General features: G+C 33.3%; 1 long non-coding RNA gene across 1 annotated transcript; it reads left to right on the top strand.

Annotated features, from left to right (window-relative positions):
* Positions 1 to 6,159: 6,159 nt before the first annotated feature.
* On the top strand, positions 6,160 to 7,695 carry LOC149807711 (uncharacterized). The gene is made up of 2 exons (XR_016416560.1): positions 6,160 to 6,445; positions 6,913 to 7,695. It is a non-coding gene; the product is annotated as an uncharacterized LOC149807711 (long non-coding RNA).
* The last annotated feature ends 708 nt before the right edge of the window (positions 7,696 to 8,403 follow it).

The following is an 8,403-nucleotide window of genomic DNA, read 5'->3' as shown; positions in this document are numbered from 1 at the left end:
TATGATTTAGCAGCAGAAACATTATTTCCTAATGAGTTTCATTATTTGTAATCCAGAGGAAATTGATGAAAGATAAAAGTGAGCAAAATCTTCAGTGCCTAAAGTAATGTGCAAGTCAAGAAAACAAATAAGAAAGTGTTATCCAGTAACTCGAGTTGATGTTATGTGTCCAGTAGGAAATCCTTATTAATTCTGGTACGCTTTCCAAACATCTTTCCTAAAATTCAGTCATCGTCTTAAATCTCAAATTGATCACGTAAATGTGTATTGCCGATCAAAATGCAACACAAAAAGGGCAATACAAAATTCACCAAAAACATTGTAAACATTGCGTAAGTCACATTAAAAATGGAGACATTATAAAAGGAATCATTTTAAAATCTGGAGGGAAAAGAATAAAAAAACTGAATTAATTACAATACAACGATGAAAATAATGTCCTGCTTAACTCGAGTTAGTATTTTAAATACAATGAAAGAAAACGCCCACCATCAAATCGGAGACAAGATTAAAACTGATTTTATTCCATCAACCGATCAAATACAACTATGCCTGAAAATGAATTAGCCATAAATCGTGTTATTTCTTGCGTAACTTTATTACGACTCTATGGTTTCAAACTAAGTAGTAGAAAAGAGCGAAATTCAACATGTTCTATAAAATTTTATGAATACCTTATTTCCTCAGAATGCAAAATGTAAATGTAAAAAGAACTTACAATATTCTAAATTAAATACAAAGTAGTCCAAACAGTTCTATAGACAGTCCTAATGAAAAAGTTATAAATAAATTCCAGTGGTATTTCATATAAGATCCAACGCTGAACGTGTTGATATGCCTGCAATCCCGAATGTGTTTCTGTACCAATGGCATGAAGTGTGATGATGTACACACAGAGTTTGGATATATCACAATAATATTATCCAAATATTTTCAAATTAATGCTGCTGTCCAAGAATATTATTGAGCACTTTGTAATTCCAAAGAATAATTTTTGAATAAATAATTTTGCCAAATCAAATACTGAACACAACAATAAGAATGATTCTACTGAAAATGTTAAAGCAAGAATTAATATATTTCACGTAAACAAGCTGATGTAAGAAGACAGTAAAGTTTAACTAGGACGAGGGTCAAAATTTCCTTTCTAGAAAAATTATAAATTGTATCCAGATTAAATATGTTAATAAAATGGTCATACAAAACATCGGAAACATTACAGACAACAGGTTCTTAAAAGGAGAATTATAATATCATAGAAACAGACCTAAATAAATATGTTTACCTTTAATGATAATGTTCCTAATATTTTACACACATTCCTAAAGAAAATATTAGCTATATATTATTTCTTTACAAAGTTAAAAGATAGTGGTCAGGTTTTGGGCAAGGTTAAGTCCAAAATACAATTATACATTACCACATTACCTATAATTATGGAGCAAAAACTAATAAATTCAAACAAAATATGCATATTTTTATATTTTTATCCAGAACAGCAGAAACAATGTCTTACTGGTCAAACATTATATACATACATAAACAACTGAAAGCAACAATGAAAATCATAAAATACCTTCACAAAATGAAATTAAAGAATACAAAGGAAAAGCATCAAACAGGTTGATTTGCATGTTTCGTCATCGTTATTACCTTTCTTAGATATTTGACAATGTGCTAAAGAGATAAAATACTTACAACGACACCTATTAAATAAAGTGCTGAAGGGACAAATACATGGATTACATAATAATGTAATGAACACGTTCTGTTTCTTGTTTTTCACCAACTTGATGTAGTTGCCTCGTTTAGCTTCCTCACTGCCACCTACTGAATTTCCCCAAATGGATTAAATTGTATTAAACTTTCATTCAATGCAGAAAGATCTTAATTCTTTCCCAATTAATATCAACCCAGTAATGTAGTTTTTTCCGTTTCTTTAAATTATCAGTTGGATGAAATTTCGTCATTAAAGTACACACACCACTCCTAGCATTAATACATCTGTTAGTGACTCTGAGATTTTAGCGAATCTAGCATTTCCAAAACATCATATGTTTTCTAATTTGTTTTCTATTCATTTTAACACCTTGTCGGTTATTTCCTTGCATGTTCCATTTTATACACTAATTTATTCCAGCTTGTGTTGTACTCTTCATACCTTTGTGTTGCATACATTCTCTTAATACAACTTTGCTTCGTTCACTGTTATTTTTATCTTCCATAAAATACAATTCTTTTCAAAAAGTGTTTGATTCTTTTAAGTTCCTTAAATGTCAAAAATTGCTGGAGTTGAATTTGATATTCTTAATTATGACCCAAATGATTTTGTCGGCCTTAAAGATAGAGACAAATATGATATCAAACTACCGATGGAATAATTGATGAAACTTTGCCGATAATTTATCTAATGACTGGTTTCATTTTCCTCAACAGTCGCCTTTGAATATATTACTAAATACAAAGAAAATAACAAGAATGGTTTATACGTTGATGAAGATCAACATGAATTCATTCAATCTAATTTACGAATCCGACGTAGAACATTAAATTACTATGAATTATACAGAGAGATTATAGAAACTTTAGCAACTGATTCTATAATAAAACGAAGAAGTGAATGTGATTTGCTGAAGTCTTTAGGCTAGACATGAGATGGTATTATACTGAACCAGCAGATCCTGAGAATATTGAAATGCAAACATCAAAAGCAAAGGAGCCATTATAGTCAACAGTTATAATCAGACAGCCAATAAATATGTGTCGTGATACAGGTTTAGCTTTGAAGTTTGAATCGATGAAAGGGAATTACATAATGATTCTAACAAAAGAAATATTGATTTTAAAAATAAAATCGATAAAAGAGAAATATATTCAAAAGAGTTTTTTTTACCAATAAGGTAATGTTCACGGATTTTGTCATCCAGAAAGAATAACTAAGAGGTTGTTTAGATGCTATTGATGTTGTAAATTAAAGAATAATATCCATGAAATCAGATATTGAAATATACAATAAACTTATAGCTGAAATGAAGAAGATATCGGCAGTGTAAAAGATGAAAAAGCTAAATTACATGAGTTTTTCAAACTTATGAACGTACATGGGTGTGAATGGCTGGACATTTAAGAGATACAAATATTAAAAAACGTTATGGAAAACATAAATAATATTTGTTTAAATATTTAAAGACAAACTAACATTAGCTGAAAGACTACAAAAATATTTTTTAAATGTGTATCAATTACTATTATTTGTATAGATATAGGTGTAATTGCAAAACAGTTGGAATAACCATTGTACATTTTGTAAAAGCTTGAACAAATGGGAGCGGAGGAACATTCGCCTGTGGTGACGACAAAGGTAATGCAGCTACATTTGTTGACCAAAAAATATATATATGAAATGTATTGCCAACTACTTATCTGAGTTTGCTAAAGCAAGGAAGAGCATTATTATTTGGCGTTTTTTAAACTGTAATAACATGTATATTGAAGTCAATTGGACAAGTATTTCTTTATTAGTCGATGATGCCATTTGGTTATTGCATGAGTTACTTTATTCTTTCCATTTATGGTATAACTTTTTATTTGGTAATAAAAAAATAAAAGACAAAGGGCTCCCAGGGAAGAAAAAAACTAGCTAATTAATATTTTACCTTAAAAAGTAAATTACACAACCTCCTGCATTCACTGACAACAGTATCAACGTTTGCCGTAATTTAAATAGATTGCTCCTTAGAAGTTCAGTTTTGTGATTGGCCTCTTACAATACATTTCACATAAGACCGTATACTTTTATCTAGTCTAGATATTCATCCTTCTGTTAGACTGTTGCCATCTTGTAGAAAAAGCAAGCCCATACTATTTTTCATCACTTGGAAACATTTAGTTTATTTCTTCTGCACACACTTTGCTTCATATTTAACGTTTCCGTCTCCGAGATTAAATTTTCGTGTGTATGCTTCGTTCATTTCAGTACCATTTTCCGCAAGACTTGTATTGTTTCCATTAAGTTAGTACACGTTATATTGCTCTTAAATTCATATTATTATTTGTTGGCTATTATATATTGATCATCGGATAATAATATTTTATATGCATGTAACAGTTTCCAATCTGAAAGTTTTCCAGAAACCTCTATATTAATTTTACAAATCCTGGTCTGCTAATCCCTCACGGACACCAATAAGATATTTCACATCTTTATGCTGCCATCCATGCTGCCCAGTTAAAATTTATTTTTTCCATAATTTTATATCGCACTGTGTATTGTGTATATGTCCACTGAACCATCATTGTCAAGTTTTAAAATGATCAATGGCTTATACATACAATAATTATTGTCTATGTTGTACATGTATGTCACTTTTATATATTCTTGGTATTCCTTTACTAACTGGAGTATTAAATTGAGTTATTGGGCAAGGACACGGTGCCCTGATTATGTTAGTTATTTTCTTTTTCTTTCCGTTTAAATTTTAGATCCATTAGTTAATTCTCCAAAATGTTTAATTTTATTTTATACATGAGGTTGAAATAAGATATAATGCATATGTGACTTGTTATTGTTTTAGCGTCGGTGTTCAAATCAATAAAAGTCTATATTCCCAGTTTTGGTATAAATATTCGCATTACATCCAGAATCGTGTAAAGTTTGTGTTTATTGTTTGTCTCTTTTTCGCAATCTTGCATTTGACAAGGACAATGTGAGAGTCGAAAGAGCATGTACTAGTTACAAGCTAGTTTTGCAATGTCCGTTGTCAGTTTGTTACATTTATACATAAGTTTTGAAAATGTTGGGGTTCAAATCTTTTTAACTATGGTACGTTAGCGACAAGGTGAATGAATGATAAAATAAAATTAAAGTCGCCTATGTATCGTGTGCTTTTGCGACTGGTTAAGTCTCGACTGTCGAATTTCTTAATTAGTCGGAACTGTAGGAATGGTGCCACTACAGTTCCGTGTTAATGTGTGAGTGTCACACTTCTTAATTGGTCTGTCTGGACGAGGCAAAAGTGGAAAGAAATTTAGGATTGGCGCCCAAACCCAAACAAACAATTTCCAATCCGCCAACTAATACGAGCGTTTTATTAAATTCAATTAGCATTTCCAATCATAGTTAGCACCCAATATTCCCAACTAAAAGAATTAAGTTATTAGTTGAGAATTCAACTCTGAATTAGATTTATTCAATCATGGTTGCACATTGCAAGTTAAATTCCAACAAGAGTATTAGACTACCAATCATATTTGAGGTAATACATCGAACCTTACAAGTTGAAAAACCAGCCAAAGAATTCAACCTCCAATCAGATGCAGCCTTTCATAGTTAGTATGTTTGAGTTAGCCCAAGTAGAAAAACTAGCCAAAGGTTTAAACTTCCAATCAAAGTCGAGTTTACATACCTGATACCACCAAGTTAGAAAACCAATCAAACCTGCTTTCACCAAGTAAGACTACGAACCGAAATTTCCAACTGCACATCAGATTTAGTTTTACGTAGTTATTTCAATCAACTAATACACCGAGCACGCACTAATAGCCCTAAAACACCAGGACGTATTTTATTTCAAATCAAGTCCAGTTGTACTAGTGGACAATAAATAAACCCAATAATGTGTAAGCCACCTGTGCAATTAATCAAATATATTGAGTTGAAGACTTTACAAAAATGATTGTTTCGTTAATAAGTTGGAATTGTATGTACTGAGTGTACATATGATTTATTAGTAAATACCAGTCAGTGAAGTCAACGTGACTTATGAGCATTTTGCATTACGCATTGGATAAAGATAGGTGAAATTTTAATGGCGGTCGCCGAATAGATCAAATTAGGTTAGATAGAGATATTGTCAAAATAGGTTCTCGAGCCAAACTGAGAACCAAATACATTAAGGCAATGAATGTTAGCAATCTTTGGTTCTGTGTTCTTCTCTGTGGCTGCTGTTGTGGAACAGGTGCCGGAAAGTTGGTTAGCTGCTCCGGTATAAGCGGGTAGCATAGCTTGTTTTTGTGCTGACGTCACTGGATTTACGCCTCCCTTTTTAGCAGACCACCTAATGTACGACTTCCCATTAAACTTCCATAGTTCCACTTCTTTCTCCGTACAGCTAATTGTGTTATCCACCTCTTTACAGTCATGGTTCTGCTGGTGCTTGTCATATCAATGGCTGCCCTACATTTGGTGGGCTACCTGGTGTTTACTGCTTCCCCCGTCTTCCCTGTGTCTGTTTTAGTAGATTCTTATCAGCAGCATTTTGATGTAAGGTCTTAGCAGCGAGTAGAATATTTTTATTATTCTTGTTCTTTGTTCTGTGCTTCTGTACACACTCTTTGTACCGTGTTCCTAGGTGCACGCTTTCTTTTCCCGCCTGCCCTGTCCCGCTCCTGGTAAGCCGGTCCTGCTTCCTTGGTGTTCACTGCCTGAATCGAATCGAATGACAAGGTGAGTGTGAAAATAATACATACATTTATTTAATACGAAGACATATAGGTATCAGTTCTGGCGAGATATATTAGGTTGAGGATATACCATGACTGGGGCAACATAGTCGGTTGTTATTAAGATATACCATGACTGGGGCAACATAGTCGGTTGTTATTAAGATATACCATGACTGGGGCAACATAGTCGGTTGTTATTAAGATATACCATGACTGGAGCAACATAGTCGGTTGTTATTAAGATTGTCTTTGTATTCTGTCTTATGTTGCTGTGTTTCGTCGTCCTTGTCCTGTTTCCACAATGCAGACTCCTAAGATCTCAAGGTAACATATATCTTAATATACTGAGTTGGAACGCTAGATGTAATATATCGTCTGCCCTAATGCAATGCTGAAAAAATATAATACTAATGTAGCGTGCATAATTGAGTGCGAACTGTTTTGCAATTATATTCCTTCTGATTACAGATACAGCGCCACGGCAACGGATATTCTCTCTAATGGCACAATATTGAAAAGTGGTGAGAGAGTTATTGCAGTCTTCCGCCAAACGTCCTTGATGAATATATGTTAACTCCTTGACAGTGGCAGACTTCTTGGCAGATAATTCAAATTTCCAGGTGTGAAACAATGAACATATTGTTGAATGTATGCGTACACTATTTCATGGCATACAATTTACAGGAAACAGGCAGACATTATTCAGATTCTGTGTGGTCAGTAATCACAGTTAAGTAGTGCGAAGATTATTGGGGATTTCAATGCACTACCTGAACCAGATTTTAATGATAGTGCGTTTCACGATTTCGAGGGAAATATAAACGTGGCCATTTAACAACACTCAGACAAGCAAGCACACACACACGCACGCACACACTGTTTTGTATAAGAATCAGAAGAAAATAGATTTAGAAATTGTCCAAAAATAAATTTGTGTTGCTGATAACAATGTTCCAAAAGATTCTTAAAATTTTCGTATAGAATATATGCCGAATTTATGTCTGCGGGGACAATGTATCAACTTTATTTTTTTTTAAATGTGTATAGTTCCATTTTATAGTTGTTGTTATTTTTTCCTTGGAATTTTATCCTTACAAAGTTAAATATTTAGTACATTATTGAGTCGGTCTTGCTTGGACATTTCACTATCAAATATGTAATATTTTACACGTAAAGCGGATAGATTGTTTCCTCCGTTCATGTCTCAATATTTCTAGCCAATACTTATATTATACATTGTATCTGAATGGATCACCTTAGTTTTAATTATTTCACTTCTGTTGGTTATCTGTGACAATTGAGACTTGCCTGAAAGTAGAAGTCCTTTTATTTGTTTGTTCGTGGCAAAAGTAAGATTTTGCGATAGCATCAAAATATGGTACATCTTTAGCGTGTTTTTCTTTCTTAACGTATTTATAGCGATTGTTTCGAAGTTGTTTACAATACAAAAGGTGTACTGGCACCTTACATTTGTCTCCAAACCTTTAATTACTTTCACAGAGAGAGAGAGAGAGAGAGAGAGAGAGAGAGATTAATATGCATTTTTGTGTTACGCATTCGATACGCATTTGCTCAGAAACGTTGAATGACTAATTGCTTTCAAAGAGAGACAGACACAGAAACAGAGGGACGGGGATTTCACTCAGGCTTCCGTTTTACCCGCTTGAAATTGAGACAGGCCCAAATTTAGTATTGACAAGGAATTTTTCAGGGTATAGCTGATGCATAAGTGACTTGAGCCCAATTTAAGGACGTACCTGCTGCTTTTCAAGATTGGAGTCACATGATCGTGGCACGCAGGTGGTTTGACAATGCCTCTCTTCTCAGTCGTCAGAACGAGATTGATTTTAGTGATTAGATCTTCCAATAAAAGGCAGCAGCTAGAGGATCTGAACACCCTTTTATTGCCACGTATTATCAGAATGTCTTAATATCACTTGGCGTGGCTTCTACACGAAT

This window comes from Sinohyriopsis cumingii, chromosome 1 (genome assembly GCF_028554795.1).
Source record: "Sinohyriopsis cumingii isolate HCF-2022 chromosome 1, ASM2855479v2, whole genome shotgun sequence".
NCBI classification, from domain to species: Eukaryota; Metazoa; Mollusca; class Bivalvia; order Unionida; family Unionidae; genus Sinohyriopsis; species Sinohyriopsis cumingii.
This window is presented reverse-complemented; position numbering and strand designations above follow the sequence as displayed.